General features: G+C 32.0%; 11 non-coding genes across 11 annotated transcripts; all 11 read right to left on the bottom strand.

The window, feature by feature from the left end:
* Window positions 1-901: 901 nt before the first annotated feature.
* On the bottom strand, window positions 902-973 carry TRNAC-GCA (transfer RNA cysteine (anticodon GCA)). The gene has a single exon. It is a non-coding gene; the product is annotated as a tRNA-Cys (tRNA).
* A 1,314-nt stretch (window positions 974-2,287) lies between these two features.
* On the bottom strand, window positions 2,288-2,359 carry TRNAC-GCA (transfer RNA cysteine (anticodon GCA)). The gene has a single exon. It is a non-coding gene; the product is annotated as a tRNA-Cys (tRNA).
* A 1,323-nt stretch (window positions 2,360-3,682) lies between these two features.
* On the bottom strand, window positions 3,683-3,754 carry TRNAC-GCA (transfer RNA cysteine (anticodon GCA)). Its single transcript has one exon. It is a non-coding gene; the product is annotated as a tRNA-Cys (tRNA).
* Window positions 3,755-5,079: 1,325 nt separating this feature from the next.
* On the bottom strand, window positions 5,080-5,151 carry TRNAC-ACA (transfer RNA cysteine (anticodon ACA)). The gene has a single exon. It is a non-coding gene; the product is annotated as a tRNA-Cys (tRNA).
* A 1,688-nt stretch (window positions 5,152-6,839) lies between these two features.
* Window positions 6,840-6,911, bottom strand: TRNAC-GCA (transfer RNA cysteine (anticodon GCA)). The gene has a single exon. It is a non-coding gene; the product is annotated as a tRNA-Cys (tRNA).
* A 3,063-nt stretch (window positions 6,912-9,974) lies between these two features.
* On the bottom strand, window positions 9,975-10,046 carry TRNAC-GCA (transfer RNA cysteine (anticodon GCA)). The gene has a single exon. It is a non-coding gene; the product is annotated as a tRNA-Cys (tRNA).
* Window positions 10,047-11,360: 1,314 nt separating this feature from the next.
* On the bottom strand, window positions 11,361-11,432 carry TRNAC-GCA (transfer RNA cysteine (anticodon GCA)). Its single transcript has one exon. It is a non-coding gene; the product is annotated as a tRNA-Cys (tRNA).
* A 1,323-nt stretch (window positions 11,433-12,755) lies between these two features.
* On the bottom strand, window positions 12,756-12,827 carry TRNAC-GCA (transfer RNA cysteine (anticodon GCA)). Its single transcript has one exon. It is a non-coding gene; the product is annotated as a tRNA-Cys (tRNA).
* Window positions 12,828-14,152: 1,325 nt separating this feature from the next.
* Window positions 14,153-14,224, bottom strand: TRNAC-ACA (transfer RNA cysteine (anticodon ACA)). Its single transcript has one exon. It is a non-coding gene; the product is annotated as a tRNA-Cys (tRNA).
* Window positions 14,225-15,186: 962 nt separating this feature from the next.
* TRNAC-GCA (transfer RNA cysteine (anticodon GCA)) lies at window positions 15,187-15,258 on the bottom strand. Its single transcript has one exon. It is a non-coding gene; the product is annotated as a tRNA-Cys (tRNA).
* A 1,688-nt stretch (window positions 15,259-16,946) lies between these two features.
* On the bottom strand, window positions 16,947-17,018 carry TRNAC-GCA (transfer RNA cysteine (anticodon GCA)). Its single transcript has one exon. It is a non-coding gene; the product is annotated as a tRNA-Cys (tRNA).
* Window positions 17,019-17,820: the final 802 nt, after the last annotated feature.

Below are 17,820 nucleotides of genomic sequence, written 5' to 3'. Positions count from 1 at the left end.
GGCCTAGTTGCAAAATCAGTCTGAGATTAACCCCCAATTACAACAACAGTGCCAGGACACTGCAATATAATTGCTTAATAATTCCTTATTTAATTATCAAAGAGGGTGAGTATTAAAGTACACATGTTTCATGTTCAGTTATATTATACTATTCTAAATATATTACTATAGAAAGGACAGAAATTAAATTGAGGTTCTGGAAGTGTTGGTGGGATTAGGGATTGAACTCAGACTGATATTGCAATTAGGCTTCTCCTACTTCTTCAGTTTATCCATTTGGGAAAGAAAGTACTTTTTTAAGAGAAAATAGGTAGGTCCTTTATATTTGCCTTCTATAAATTATAGATTTCTGTAAAAATCTCTATCAAAAAAATGAAATCTGCCACTCTAACTGTGCTATCAGGAAGTTTATAATGTTAAAGTATCACTATTTAAGTGATGCTTTTCCTTATTTAATTATCAATGAGGGTGAGTATTAAAGTACACATGTTTCATGTTCAGTTATATTATACTATTCTAAATATATTACTATAGAAAGGACAGAAATTAAATTGAGGTTCTGGAACTGTTGGTGGGATTAGGGATTGAACTCAGACTGATATTGTAATAAGGCTTCTCCTACTTCTTCAGTTTAAGCATTTGGGAAAGAAAGTACTTTTTTAAGAGAAACTAGGTAGGTCCTTTATATTTGCCTTCTATAAATTATAGATTTCTGTAAAAATCTCTATCAAAAAAATGAAATCTGCCACTCTAACTGTGCTATCAGGAAGTTTATAATGTTAAAGTATCACTTTTTTTATTTTCTTGCTCTTACTTGTGTTAGCTTTTCCTGTACTTGAGTATCAAACTAGCTGTAAACTGCAAATTGATTCAGTACCTTTACACATTAAAAGCTAGGTAAAGAGGGCACCCAGATTTGAACCAGGGATCTCTCGATCTGCAGTCGAATGCTCTACCACTGAGCTATACCCCCAATTGCATACAAGATTTTAAAACCATTCACATTGCATTCAGAAAGTATAGGTGTTTGTTCTATATATGTTGTCATATAGGATAATAAATTAATATGTATATTTATGGTGATGCTTTGGAGTTATTAATCTGGGCTTGATTGCAGAGTTCACATAGGTGTAAGCTGTGAGCATGCTCAAAAAGGAACTTTGATCATCTAAAGCTCCAATTTGGTCAGTTATAGTGATATCAGGACATATTGTGTCTTTATATTTTGGGAGGCCAAACAGAACTAAGAAAATACAAATTCTTAGCAACAAACCTATATAAATTATTTCAAAAAGTAGCTGACAACAGTATATTATTGCTTATAAAATATGACATTTTGATTTTTGGGCTTGTGGGCTCAGGTGTTCAAAATTAATGTTTGATGCATAAACTCGAATGGCCTAGTTGCAAAATCAGTCTGAGATCAACCCCCAATTACAACAACAGTTCCAGAATAATGCAATGTAATTGCTAAATAATTCCTTATTTAATTATCAAAGAGGGTGAGTATTAAAGTACACATGTTTCATATTCAGTTATATTATACTATTCTAAATATATTACTATAGAAAGGACAGAAATTAAATTGAGGTTCTGGAACTGTTGGTGGGATTAGGGATTGAACTCAGACTGATATTGCAATAAGGCTTCTCCTACTTCTTCAGTTTATCCATTTGGGAAAGAAAGTACTTTTTTAAGAGAAACTAGGTAGGTCCTTTATATTTGCCTTCTAAAAATTCTAGATTTCTGTAAAAATCTCTATCAAATAAATGAAATCTGCCACTCTAACTGTGCTATCAGGAAGTTTATAATGTTAAAGTATCACTATTTAAGTGATGCTTTTCCTTATTTAATTATCAAAGAGGGTGAGTATTAAAGTACACATGTTTCATGTTCAGTTATATTATACTATTCTAAATATATTACTATAGAAAGGACAGAAATTAAATCAAGGTTCTGGAACTGTTGGTGGGATTAGGGATTGAAGTTAGACTGATATTGCAATAAGGCTTCTCCTACTTCTTCAGTTTAACCATTTGGGAAAGAAAGTACTTTTTTAAGAGAAACTAGGTAGATCCTTTATATTTGCCTTCTATAAATTATAGATTTCTGTAAAAATCTCTATCAAAAAAATGAAATCTACCACTCTAACTGTGCTATCAGGAAGTATATAATGTTAAAGTTTAACTTTTTTTCTTTCTTGTGTTAGCTTTTCCTGTACTTGAGTTTCAAACTAGCTGTAAACTGCAAATTGATTCAGTACCTTTACACATTAAAAGCTAGGTAAAGGGGGTACCCGGATTTGAACCAGGGAACTCTCGATCTGCAGTCAAATGCTCTACCACTGAGATATACCCCCAATTGCATAAAAGATTTTAAATACATTCACATTGCAGTCAGAAAGTATAGGTGTTTGTACTATATATGTTGTCTTATAGGATAAAAAATTAATATGTATATTTATGGTGATACTTTGGAGTTATTAATCTGGGCTTGATTGCAGAGTTCACATAGGTGTAAGCTGTGAGCATGCTCAAAAAGGAACTTTGATCATCTAAAGCTCCAATTTGGTCAGCTATAGTGACATCAGGACATATTGTGACTTTATATTTTGGGAGGCCAAACAGAACTAAGAAAATACAAATTCTTAGCAACAAACCTATATAAATTATTTCAAAAAGTAGCTGTCAACAGTATATTATTGCTAATAAAATAGGACATTTTGATTTTTGGGCTTGTGGGCTCAGGTGTTCAAAATTAATGTTTGATACATAAACTCGAATGTACTAGATGCAAAATCAGTCTGAGATCAACCCCCAATTACAACAACAGTTCCAGAATACTGCAATGTAATTGCTAAATAATTTCTTATTTAATTATCAAAGAGGGTTAGTATTAAAGTACACATGTTTCATGTTCAGTTATATTATACTATTCTAAATATATTACTATAGAAAGGACAGAAATTAAATTGAGGTTCTGGAACTGTTGGTGGGATTAGGGATTGAACTCAGACTGATATTGCAATAAGGCTTCTCCTACTTCTTCAGTTTAAGCATTTGGGAAAGAAAGTACTTTTTTAAGAGAAACTAGGTAGGTCCTTTATATTTGCCTCCTATAAATTATAGATTTCTGTAAAAATCTCTATCAAAAAAATGAAATCTGCCACTCTAACTGTGCTATCAGGAAGTTTATAATGTTAAAGTATCACTATTTAAGTGATGCTTTTCCTTATTTAATTATCAAAGAGGGTGAGTATTAAAGTACACGTTTCATGTTCAGTTATATTATACTATTCTAAATATATTACTATAGAAATGAGAGAAATTAAATCGAGGTTATGGAACTGTTTGTGGGATTAGGGATTGAACTCAGACTGATATTGCAATAAGGCTTCTCCTACTTCTTCAGTTTATCCATTTGGGAAAGAAAGTACTTTTTTAAGAGAAACTAGGTAGGTCCTTTATATTTGCCTTCTAAAAATTCTAGATTTCTGTAAAAATCTCTATCAAAAAAATGAAATCTACCACTCTAACTGCGCTATCAGGAAGTATATAATGTTAAAGTTTAACTTTTTTTGTTTTCTTGCTCTTACTTGTGTTAGCTTTTCCTGTACTTGAGTTTCAAACTAGCTGTAAACTGCAAATTGATTCAGTACCTTTACACATTAAAAGCTAGGTAAAGGGGGCACCTGGATTTGAACCAGGGACCTCTTGATCTGCAGTCGAATGCTCTACCACTGAGCCATACCCCCAATTGCGTACAAGATTTTAAAACCATTCACATTGCAGTCAGAAAGTATAGGTGTTTGTACTATATATGTTGTCTTATAGGATAAAAAATTAATATGTATATTTATGGTGATGCTTTGGAGTTATTAATCTGGGCTTGATTGCAGAGTTCACATAGGTGTAAGCTGTGAGCATGCTCAAAAAGGAACTTTGATCATCTAAAGCTCCAATTTGGTCAGTTATAGTGACATCAGGACATATTGTGACTTTATATTTTGGGAGGCCAAACAGAACTAAGAAAATACAAATTCTTAGCAACAAACCTATATAAATTATTTCAAAAAGTAGCTGTCAACAGTATATTATTGCTAATAAACTAGGACATTTTGATTTTTGGGCTTGTGGGCTCAGGTGTTCAAAATTAATGTTTGATGCATAAACTCGAATGTACTAGATGCAAAATCAGTCTGAGATCAACCCCCAATTACAACAACAGTTCCAGAATACTGCAATGTAATTGCTAAATAATTCCTTATTTAATTATCAAAGAGGGTTAGTATTAAAGTACACATGTTTCATGTTCAGTTATATTATACTATTCTAAATATATTACTATAGAAAGGACAGAAATTAAATTGAGGTTCTGGAACTGTTGGTGGGATTAGGGATTGAACTCAGACTGATATTGCAATAAGGCTTCTCCTACTTCTTCAGTTTAACCATTTGGGAAAGAAAGTACTTTTTTAAGAGAAACTAGGTAGGTCCTTTATATTTGCCTTCTATAAATTATAGATTTCTGAAAAAATCTCTATCAAATAAATGAAATCTGCCACTCTAACTGTGCTATCAGGAAGTTTATAATGTTAAAGTATCACTATTTAAGTGATGCTTTTCCTTATTTAATTATCAATGAGGGTGAGTATTTAAATACACATGTTTCATGTTCAGTTATATTATACTATTCTAAATATATTACTATAGAAAGGACAGAAATTAAATCGAGGTTCTGGAACTGTTGGTGGGATTAGGGATAGAAGTTAGACTGATATTGCAATAAGGCTTCTCCTACTTCTTCAGTTTAACCATTTGGGAAAGAAAGTACTTTTTTAAGAGAAACTAGGTAGATCCTTTATATTTGCCTTCTATAAATTATAGATTTCTGTAAAAATCTCTATCAAAAAAATGAAATCTACCACTCTAACTGCGCTATCAGGAAGTATATAATGTTAAAGTTTAACTTTTTTTGTTTTCTTGCTCTTACTTGTGTTAGCTTTTCCTGTACTTGAGTTTCAAACTAGCTGTAAACTGCAAATTGGTTCAGTACCTTTACACATTAAAAGCTAGGTAAAGGGGGCACCCAGATTTGAACCAGGGACCTCTTGATCTGTAGTCGAATGCTCTACCACTGAGCTATACCCCCAATTGCATACAAGATTTTAAAACCATTCACATTGCAGTCAGAAAGTATAGGTGTTTGTACTATATATGTTGTCTTATAGGATAAAAAATTAATATGTATATTTATGGTGATACTTTGGAGTTATTAATCTGGGCATGATTGCAGAGTTCACATAGGTGTAAGCTGTGAGCATGCTCAAAGAGGAACTTTGATCATCTAAAGCTCCAATTTGGTCAGTTATAGTGACATCAGGACATATTGTGACTTTATATTTTGGGAGGCCAAACAGAACTAAGAAAATACAAATTCTTAGCGACAAACCTATATACATTATTTCAAAAAGTAGCTGACAACAGTATATTATTGCTAATAAAATAGGACATTTTGATTTTTGGGCTTGTGGGCTCAGGTGTTCAAAATTAATGTTTGATGCATAAACTCGAATGGCCTAGTTGCAAAAACAGTCTGAGATCAACCCCCAATTAAAACAACAGCTCCAGAACACTGCAATATAATTGCTTAATAATTCCTTATTTAATTATCAAAGAGGGTGAGTATTAAAGTACACATGTTTCATGTTCAGTTATATTATACTATTCTAAATATATTACTATAGAAAGGACAGAAATTAAATTGTGGTTCTGAAACTGTTGGTGGGATTAGGGAATGAACTCAGACTGATATTGCAATAAGGCTTCTCCTACTTCTTCAGTTTAACCATTTGGGAAAGAAAGTACTTTTTTAAGAGAAACTAGGTAGGTCCTTTATATTTGCCTTCTATAAATTATAGATTTCTGTAAAAATCTCTATAAAAAAAATGAAATCTGCCACTCTAACTGTGCTATCAGGAAGTTTATAATGTTAAAGTATCACTATTTAAGTGATGCTTTTCCTTATTTAATTATCAATGAGGGTGAGTATTAAAATACACATGTTTCATGTTCAGTTATATTATACTATTCTAAATATATTACCATAGAAATGACAGAAATTAAATCAAGGTTCTGGAACTGTTTGTGGGATTAGGGATTGAACTCAGACTGATATTGCAATAAGGCTTCTCCTACTTCTTCAGTTTAACCATTTGGGAAAGAAAGTACTTTTTTAAGAGAAACTAGGTAGGTCCTTTATATTTGCCTTCTATAAATTATAGATTTCTGTAAAAATCTCTATCAAAAAAATTAAATCTGCCACTCTAACTTTGCTATCAGGAAGTTTATAATGTTAAAGTATCACTATTTAAGTGATGCTTTTCCCTTATTTAATTATCAATGAGGGTGAGTATTAAAGTACACATGTTTCATGTTCAGTTATATTTTACTAATCTAAATATATTACTATAGAAAGGACTGAAATTAAATCGAGGTTCTGAAACTGTTGGTGGGATTAGGTATTGAACTCAGACTGATATTGCAATAAGGCTTCTCCTACTTCTTCAGTTTAACCATTTGGGAAAGAAAGTACTTTTTAAAAGAAACTAGGTAGGTCCTTTATATTTGCCTTCTATAAATTATAGATTTCTGTTAAAATCTCTATCAAAAAAATGAAATCAACCACTGTAACTGTGCTATCAGTAAGTATATAATGTTAAAGTTTCTCTTTTTTTGTTTTCTTGCTCTTACTTGTATTAGCTTTTCATGTACTTGAGTTTCAAACTAGCTGTAAACTGCAAATTGATTCATTACCTTTACACATTAAAAGCTAGGTAAAGGGGGTACCCGGATTTGAACCAGGGACCTCTCGATCTGCAGTTGAATGTTCTACCACTGAGCTATACCCCCAATTGCGTATAAAATTTTAAAAACATTCACATTGCAGTCAGAAAGTACAGGTGTTGGTACTATATATGTTGTCTTATAGGATAAAAAATTAATATGTATATTTATGGTGATGCTTTGGAGTTATTAATCTGGGCTTGATTGCAGAGTTCACATAGGTGTAAGCTGTGAGCATGCTCAAAGAGGAACTTTGATCATCTAAAGCTCCAATTTGGTCAGTTATAGTGACATCAGGACATATTGTGACTTTATATTTTGGGAGGCCAAACAGAACTAAGAAAATACAAATTCTTAGCAACAAACCTATATAAATTATTTCAAAAAGTAGCTGACAACAGTATATTACTGCTAATAAAATAGGACATTTTGATTTTTGGGCTTGTGGGCTCAGGTGTTCAAAATTAATGTTAGATGCATAAACTCGAATGGCCTAGTTGCAAAATCAGTCTGAGATTAACCCCCAATTACAACAACAGTTCCAGAGCACTGCAATATAATTGCTTAATAATTCCTTATTTAATTATCAAAGAGGGTGAGTATTAAAGTACACATGTTTCATGTTCAATTATATTATACTATTCTAAATATATTACTATAGAAAGGACAGAAATTAAATTGAGGTTTTGGAACTGTTGGTGGGATTAGGGATTGAACTCAGACTGATATTGCAATAAGGCCTCTCCTACTTCTTCAGTTTAACCATTTGGGAAAGAAAGTACTTTTTTAAGAGAAGCTAGGTAGTTCCTTTATATTTGCCTTCTATAAATTATAGATTTCTGTAAAAATCTCTATCAAAAAAATGAAATTTGCCACTCTAACTGTGCTATCAGGAAGTTTATAATGTTAAAGTATCACTATTAAAGTGATGCTTTTCCTTATTTAATTATCAATGAGGGTGAGTATTAAAGTACACATGTTTCATGTTCAGTTATATTATACTATTCTAAATATATTACTATAGAAAGGACAGAAATTAAATCGAGGTTCTGGAACTGTTGGTGGGATTAGGGATTGAATTTAGACCGATATTGCAATAAGGCTTCTCCTACTTCTTCAGTTTAACCATTTGGGAAAGAAAGTACTTTTTTAAGAGAAACTAGGTAGGTCCTTTATATTTGCCTTCTATAAATTATAGAATTCTGTAAAAATCGCTATCAAATAAATGAAATCTGCCACTCTAACTGTGCTATCAGGAAGTTTATAATGTTAAAGTATCACTATTTAAGTGATGCTTTTCCTTATTTAATTATCAATGAGGGTGAGTATTAAAGTACACATGTTTCATGTTCAGTTATATTATACTATTCTAAATATATTACTATAGAAAGGACAGAAATTAAATCAAGGTTCTGGAACCGTTGGTGGGATTAGGGATTGAAGTTAGACTGATATTGCAATAAGGCTTCTCCTACTTCTTCAGTTTAAGCATTTGGGAAAGAAAGTACTTTTTTAAGAGAAACTAGGTAGGTCCTTTATATTTGCCTTCTATAAATTATAGATTTCTGTAAAAATCTCTATCAAAAAAATGAAATCTGCCACTCTAACTGTGCTATCAGGAAGTATATAATGTTAAAGTTTCACTTTTTTTGTTTTCTTGCTCTTACTTGTGTTAGCTTTTCCTGTACTTGAGTTTCAAACTAGTTGTAAACTGCAAATTGATTCAGTACCTTTACACCACCCGGATTTGAACCCGGGACCTCTCGTTCTGCAGTCGAATGCTCTACCACTGAGCTATACCCCCAATTGCGTACAAGATTTTAAAACCATTCACATTGCAGTCAGAAAGTATAGGTGTTTGTACTATATATGTTGTCTTATAGGATAAAAAAATAATATGTATATTTATGGTGATGCTTTGGAGTTATTAATCTGGGCTTGATTGCAGAGTTCACATAGGTGTAAGCTGTGAGCATGCTCAAAAAGGAACTTTGATCATCTAAAGCTCCAATTTGGTCAGTTATAGTGACATCAGGACATATTGTGACTTTATATTTTGGGAGGCCAAACAGAACTAAGAAAATACAAATTCTTAGCAACAAACCTATATAAATTATTTCAAAAAGTAGTTGACAACAGTATATTATTGCTAATAAAATAGGACATTTTGATTTTTGGGCTTGTGGGCTCAGGTGTTCAAAATTAATGTTTGATGCATAAACTCGAATGGCCTAGTTGCAAAATCAGTCTGAGATTAACCCCCAATTACAACAACAGTGCCAGGACACTGCAATATAATTGCTTAATAATTCCTTATTTAATTATCAAAGAGGGTGAGTATTAAAGTACACATGTTTCATGTTCAGTTATATTATACTATTCTAAATATATTACTATAGAAAGGACAGAAATTAAATTGAGGTTCTGGAAGTGTTGGTGGGATTAGGGATTGAACTCAGACTGATATTGCAATTAGGCTTCTCCTACTTCTTCAGTTTATCCATTTGGGAAAGAAAGTACTTTTTTAAGAGAAAATAGGTAGGTCCTTTATATTTGCCTTCTATAAATTATAGATTTCTGTAAAAATCTCTATCAAAAAAATGAAATCTGCCACTCTAACTGTGCTATCAGGAAGTTTATAATGTTAAAGTATCACTATTTAAGTGATGCTTTTCCTTATTTAATTATCAATGAGGGTGAGTATTAAAGTACACATGTTTCATGTTCAGTTATATTATACTATTCTAAATATATTACTATAGAAAGGACAGAAATTAAATTGAGGTTCTGGAACTGTTGGTGGGATTAGGGATTGAACTCAGACTGATATTGTAATAAGGCTTCTCCTACTTCTTCAGTTTAAGCATTTGGGAAAGAAAGTACTTTTTTAAGAGAAACTAGGTAGGTCCTTTATATTTGCCTTCTATAAATTATAGATTTCTGTAAAAATCTCTATCAAAAAAATGAAATCTGCCACTCTAACTGTGCTATCAGGAAGTTTATAATGTTAAAGTATCACTTTTTTTATTTTCTTGCTCTTACTTGTGTTAGCTTTTCCTGTACTTGAGTATCAAACTAGCTGTAAACTGCAAATTGATTCAGTACCTTTACACATTAAAAGCTAGGTAAAGAGGGCACCCAGATTTGAACCAGGGATCTCTCGATCTGCAGTCGAATGCTCTACCACTGAGCTATACCCCCAATTGCATACAAGATTTTAAAACCATTCACATTGCATTCAGAAAGTATAGGTGTTTGTTCTATATATGTTGTCATATAGGATAATAAATTAATATGTATATTTATGGTGATGCTTTGGAGTTATTAATCTGGGCTTGATTGCAGAGTTCACATAGGTGTAAGCTGTGAGCATGCTCAAAAAGGAACTTTGATCATCTAAAGCTCCAATTTGGTCAGTTATAGTGATATCAGGACATATTGTGTCTTTATATTTTGGGAGGCCAAACAGAACTAAGAAAATACAAATTCTTAGCAACAAACCTATATAAATTATTTCAAAAAGTAGCTGACAACAGTATATTATTGCTTATAAAATATGACATTTTGATTTTTGGGCTTGTGGGCTCAGGTGTTCAAAATTAATGTTTGATGCATAAACTCGAATGGCCTAGTTGCAAAATCAGTCTGAGATCAACCCCCAATTACAACAACAGTTCCAGAATAATGCAATGTAATTGCTAAATAATTCCTTATTTAATTATCAAAGAGGGTGAGTATTAAAGTACACATGTTTCATATTCAGTTATATTATACTATTCTAAATATATTACTATAGAAAGGACAGAAATTAAATTGAGGTTCTGGAACTGTTGGTGGGATTAGGGATTGAACTCAGACTGATATTGCAATAAGGCTTCTCCTACTTCTTCAGTTTATCCATTTGGGAAAGAAAGTACTTTTTTAAGAGAAACTAGGTAGGTCCTTTATATTTGCCTTCTAAAAATTCTAGATTTCTGTAAAAATCTCTATCAAATAAATGAAATCTGCCACTCTAACTGTGCTATCAGGAAGTTTATAATGTTAAAGTATCACTATTTAAGTGATGCTTTTCCTTATTTAATTATCAAAGAGGGTGAGTATTAAAGTACACATGTTTCATGTTCAGTTATATTATACTATTCTAAATATATTACTATAGAAAGGACAGAAATTAAATCAAGGTTCTGGAACTGTTGGTGGGATTAGGGATTGAAGTTAGACTGATATTGCAATAAGGCTTCTCCTACTTCTTCAGTTTAACCATTTGGGAAAGAAAGTACTTTTTTAAGAGAAACTAGGTAGATCCTTTATATTTGCCTTCTATAAATTATAGATTTCTGTAAAAATCTCTATCAAAAAAATGAAATCTACCACTCTAACTGTGCTATCAGGAAGTATATAATGTTAAAGTTTAACTTTTTTTCTTTCTTGTGTTAGCTTTTCCTGTACTTGAGTTTCAAACTAGCTGTAAACTGCAAATTGATTCAGTACCTTTACACATTAAAAGCTAGGTAAAGGGGGTACCCGGATTTGAACCAGGGAACTCTCGATCTGCAGTCAAATGCTCTACCACTGAGATATACCCCCAATTGCATAAAAGATTTTAAATACATTCACATTGCAGTCAGAAAGTATAGGTGTTTGTACTATATATGTTGTCTTATAGGATAAAAAATTAATATGTATATTTATGGTGATACTTTGGAGTTATTAATCTGGGCTTGATTGCAGAGTTCACATAGGTGTAAGCTGTGAGCATGCTCAAAAAGGAACTTTGATCATCTAAAGCTCCAATTTGGTCAGCTATAGTGACATCAGGACATATTGTGACTTTATATTTTGGGAGGCCAAACAGAACTAAGAAAATACAAATTCTTAGCAACAAACCTATATAAATTATTTCAAAAAGTAGCTGTCAACAGTATATTATTGCTAATAAAATAGGACATTTTGATTTTTGGGCTTGTGGGCTCAGGTGTTCAAAATTAATGTTTGATACATAAACTCGAATGTACTAGATGCAAAATCAGTCTGAGATCAACCCCCAATTACAACAACAGTTCCAGAATACTGCAATGTAATTGCTAAATAATTTCTTATTTAATTATCAAAGAGGGTTAGTATTAAAGTACACATGTTTCATGTTCAGTTATATTATACTATTCTAAATATATTACTATAGAAAGGACAGAAATTAAATTGAGGTTCTGGAACTGTTGGTGGGATTAGGGATTGAACTCAGACTGATATTGCAATAAGGCTTCTCCTACTTCTTCAGTTTAAGCATTTGGGAAAGAAAGTACTTTTTTAAGAGAAACTAGGTAGGTCCTTTATATTTGCCTCCTATAAATTATAGATTTCTGTAAAAATCTCTATCAAAAAAATGAAATCTGCCACTCTAACTGTGCTATCAGGAAGTTTATAATGTTAAAGTATCACTATTTAAGTGATGCTTTTCCTTATTTAATTATCAAAGAGGGTGAGTATTAAAGTACACGTTTCATGTTCAGTTATATTATACTATTCTAAATATATTACTATAGAAATGAGAGAAATTAAATCGAGGTTATGGAACTGTTTGTGGGATTAGGGATTGAACTCAGACTGATATTGCAATAAGGCTTCTCCTACTTCTTCAGTTTATCCATTTGGGAAAGAAAGTACTTTTTTAAGAGAAACTAGGTAGGTCCTTTATATTTGCCTTCTAAAAATTCTAGATTTCTGTAAAAATCTCTATCAAAAAAATGAAATCTACCACTCTAACTGCGCTATCAGGAAGTATATAATGTTAAAGTTTAACTTTTTTTGTTTTCTTGCTCTTACTTGTGTTAGCTTTTCCTGTACTTGAGTTTCAAACTAGCTGTAAACTGCAAATTGATTCAGTACCTTTACACATTAAAAGCTAGGTAAAGGGGGCACCTGGATTTGAACCAGGGACCTCTTGATCTGCAGTCGAATGCTCTACCACTGAGCCATACCCCCAATTGCGTACAAGATTTTAAAACCATTCACATTGCAGTCAGAAAGTATAGGTGTTTGTACTATATATGTTGTCTTATAGGATAAAAAATTAATATGTATATTTATGGTGATGCTTTGGAGTTATTAATCTGGGCTTGATTGCAGAGTTCACATAGGTGTAAGCTGTGAGCATGCTCAAAAAGGAACTTTGATCATCTAAAGCTCCAATTTGGTCAGTTATAGTGACATCAGGACATATTGTGACTTTATATTTTGGGAGGCCAAACAGAACTAAGAAAATACAAATTCTTAGCAACAAACCTATATAAATTATTTCAAAAAGTAGCTGTCAACAGTATATTATTGCTAATAAACTAGGACATTTTGATTTTTGGGCTTGTGGGCTCAGGTGTTCAAAATTAATGTTTGATGCATAAACTCGAATGTACTAGATGCAAAATCAGTCTGAGATCAACCCCCAATTACAACAACAGTTCCAGAATACTGCAATGTAATTGCTAAATAATTCCTTATTTAATTATCAAAGAGGGTTAGTATTAAAGTACACATGTTTCATGTTCAGTTATATTATACTATTCTAAATATATTACTATAGAAAGGACAGAAATTAAATTGAGGTTCTGGAACTGTTGGTGGGATTAGGGATTGAACTCAGACTGATATTGCAATAAGGCTTCTCCTACTTCTTCAGTTTAACCATTTGGGAAAGAAAGTACTTTTTTAAGAGAAACTAGGTAGGTCCTTTATATTTGCCTTCTATAAATTATAGATTTCTGAAAAAATCTCTATCAAATAAATGAAATCTGCCACTCTAACTGTGCTATCAGGAAGTTTATAATGTTAAAGTATCACTATTTAAGTGATGCTTTTCCTTATTTAATTATCAATGAGGGTGAGTATTTAAATACACATGTTTCATGTTCAGTTATATTATACTATTCTAAATATATTACTATAGAAAGGACAGAAATTAAATCGAGGTTCTGGAACTGTTGGTGGGATTAGGGATAGAAGTTAGACTGATATTGCAATAAGGCTTCTCCTACTTCTTCAGTTTAACCATTTGGGAAAGAAAGTACTTTTTTAAGAGAAACTAGGTAGATCCTTTATATTTGCCTTCTATAAATTATAGATTTCTGTAAAAATCTCTATCAAAAAAATGAAATCTACCACTCTAACTGCGCTATCAGGAAGTATATAATGTTAAAGTTTAACTTTTTTTGTTTTCTTGCTCTTACTTGTGTTAGCTTTTCCTGTACTTGAGTTTCAAACTAGCTGTAAACTGCAAATTGGTTCAGTACCTTTACACATTAAAAGCTAGGTAAAGGGGGCACCCAGATTTGAACCAGGGACCTCTTGATCTGTAGTCGAATGCTCTACCACTGAGCTATACCCCCAATTGCATACAAGATTTTAAAACCATTCACATTGCAGTCAGAAAGTATAGGTGTTTGTACTATATATGTTGTCTTATAGGATAAAAAATTAATATGTATATTTATGGTGATACTTTGGAGTTATTAATCTGGGCATGATTGCAGAGTTCACATAGGTGTAAGCTGTGAGCATGCTCAAAAAGGAACTTTGATCATCTAAAGCTCCAATTTGGTCAGTTATAGTGACATCAGGACATATTGTGACTTGATATTTTGGGAGGCCAAACAGAACTAAGAAAATACAAATTCTTAGCAACAAACCTATATAAATTATTTCAAAAAGTAGCTGTCAACAGTATATTATTGCTAATAAAATAGGACATTTTGATTTTTGGGCTTGTGGGCTCAGGTGTTCAAAATTAATGTTTGATACATAAACTCGAATGTACTAGATGCAAAATCAGTCTGAGATCAACCCCCAATTACAACAACAGTTCCAGAATACTGCAATGTAATTGCTAAATAATTTCTTATTTAATTATCAAAGAGGGTTAGTATTAAAGTACACATGTTTCATGCTCAGTTATATTATACTATTCTAAATATATTACTATAGAAAGGACAGAAATTAAATCGAGGTTCTGGAACTGTAGGTGGGATTAGGGTTTGAACTCAGACTGATATTGCAATAAGGCTTCTCCTACTTCTTCAGTTTATCCATTTGGGAAAGAAAGTACTTTTTTAAGAGAAACTAGGTAGGTCCTTTATATTTGCCTTCTATAAATTATAGATTTCTGTAAAAATCTCTATCAAAAAAATGAAATCTACCACTCTAACTGTGCTATAAGGAAGTATATAATGTTAAAGTTTCACTTTTTTTGTTTTCTTGCTCTTACTTGTGTTAGCTTTTCCTGTACTTGAGTTTTAAACTAGCTGTAAACTGCAAATTGATTCAGTACCTTTACACATTAAAAGCTAGGTAAAGGGGGTACCCGGATTTGAACCAGGGAACTCTCGATCTGCAGTCAAATGCTCTACCACTGAGCTATACCCCCAATCGCATACAAGGTTTTAAAAACATTCACATTGCAGTCAGAAAATATAGGTGTTTGTACTATATATGTTGTCTTATTGGATAAAAAATTAATATGTATATTTATGGTGATGCTTTGGAGTTATTAATCAGGGCTTGATTGCAGAGTTCACATAGGTGTAAGCTGTGAGCATGCTCAAAGAGGAACTTTGATCATCTAAAGCTCCAATTTGGTCAGTTATAGTGACATCAGGACATATTGTGACTTTATATTTTGGGAGGCCAAACAGAACTAAGAAAATACAAATTCTTAGCGACAAACCTATATACATTATTTCAAAAAGTAGCTGACAACAGTATATTATTGCTAATAAAATAGGACATTTTGATTTTTGGGCTTGTGGGCTCAGGTGTTCAAAATTAATGTTTGATGCATAAACTCGAATGGCCTAGTTGCAAAAACAGTCTGAGATCAACCCCCAATTAAAACAACAGCTCCAGAACACTGCAATATAATTGCTTAATAATTCCTTATTTAATTATCAAAGAGGGTGAGTATTAAAGTACACATGTTTCATGTTCAGTTATATTATACTATTCTAAATATATTACTATAGAAAGGACAGAAATTAAATTGTGGTTCTGAAACTGTTGGTGGGATTAGGGAATGAACTCAGACTGATATTGCAATAAGGCTTCTCCTACTTCTTCAGTTTAACCATTTGGGAAAGAAAGTACTTTTTTAAGAGAAACTAGGTAGGTCCTTTATATTTGCCTTCTATAAATTATAGATTTCTGTAAAAATCTCTATAAAAAAAATGAAATCTGCCACTCTAACTGTGCTATCAGGAAGTTTATAATGTTAAAGTATCACTATTTAAGTGATGCTTTTCCTTATTTAATTATCAATGAGGGTGAGTATTAAAATACACATGTTTCATGTTCAGTTATATTATACTATTCTAAATATATTACCATAGAAATGACAGAAATTAAATCAAGGTTCTGGAACTGTTTGTGGGATTAGGGATTGAACTCAGACTGATATTGCAATAAGGCTTCTCCTACTTCTTCAGTTTAACCATTTGGGAAAGAAAGTACTTTTTTAAGAGAAACTAGGTAGGTCCTTTATATTTGCCTTCTATAAATTATAGATTTCTGTAAAAATCTCTATCAAAAAAATGAAATCTGCCACTCTAACTTTGCTATCAGGAAGTTTATAATGTTAAAGTATCACTATTTAAGTGATGCTTTTCCCTTATTTAATTATCAATGAGGGTGAGTATTAAAGTACACATGTTTCATGTTCAGTTATATTTTACTAATCTAAATATATTACTATAGAAAGGACTGAAATTAAATCGAGGTTCTGAAACTGTTGGTGGGATTAGGTATTGAACTCAGACTGATATTGCAATAAGGCTTCTCCTACTTCTTCAGTTTAACCATTTGGGAAAGAAAGTACTTTTTAAAAGAAACTAGGTAGGTCCTTTATATTTGCCTTCTATAAATTATAGATTTCTGTTAAAATCTCTATCAAAAAAATGAAATCAACCACTGTAACTGTGCTATCAGTAAGTATATAATGTTAAAGTTTCTCTTTTTTTGTTTTCTTGCTCTTACTTGTATTAGCTTTTCATGTACTTGAGTTTCAAACTAGCTGTAAACTGCAAATTGATTCATTACCTTTACACATTAAAAGCTAGGTAAAGGGGGTACCCGGATTTGAACCAGGGACCTCTCGATCTGCAGTTGAATGTTCTACCACTGAGCTATACCCCCAATTGCGTATAAAATTTTAAAAACATTCACATTGCAGTCAGAAAGTACAGGTGTTGGTACTATATATGTTGTCTTATAGGATAAAAAATTAATATGTATATTTATGGTGATGCTTTGGAGTTATTAATCTGGGCTTGATTGCAGAGTTCACATAGGTGTAAGCTGTGAGCATGCTCAAAGAGGAACTTTGATCATCTAAAGCTCCAATTTGGTCAGTTATAGTGACATCAGGACATATTGTGACTTTATATTTTGGGAGGCCAAACAGAACTAAGAAAATACAAATTCTTAGCAACAAACCTATATAAATTATTTCAAAAAGTAGCTGACAACAGTATATTACTGCTAATAAAATAGGACATTTTGATTTTTGGGCTTGTGGGCTCAGGTGTTCAAAATTAATGTTAGATGCATAAACTCGAATGGCCTAGTTGCAAAATCAGTCTGAGATTAACCCCCAATTACAACAACAGTTCCAGAGCACTGCAATATAATTGCTTAATAATTCCTTATTTAATTATCAAAGAGGGTGAGTATTAAAGTACACATGTTTCATGTTCAATTATATTATACTATTCTAAATATATTACTATAGAAAGGACAGAAATTAAATTGAGGTTTTGGAACTGTTGGTGGGATTAGGGATTGAACTCAGACTGATATTGCAATAAGGCCTCTCCTACTTCTTCAGTTTAACCATTTGGGAAAGAAAGTACTTTTTTAAGAGAAGCTAGGTAGTTCCTTTATATTTGCCTTCTATAAATTATAGATTTCTGTAAAAATCTCTATCAAAAAAATGAAA

The sequence above is a fragment of the Taudactylus pleione genome, unplaced genomic scaffold (genome assembly GCF_031769625.1).
Source record: "Taudactylus pleione unplaced genomic scaffold, aTauple2 ptg000021l, whole genome shotgun sequence".
Classification (NCBI taxonomy): Eukaryota; Metazoa; Chordata; class Amphibia; order Anura; family Myobatrachidae; genus Taudactylus; species Taudactylus pleione.
Note: the sequence above shows the minus strand (reverse complement) of the source record. Positions and strands in the feature narration are given on the sequence as shown.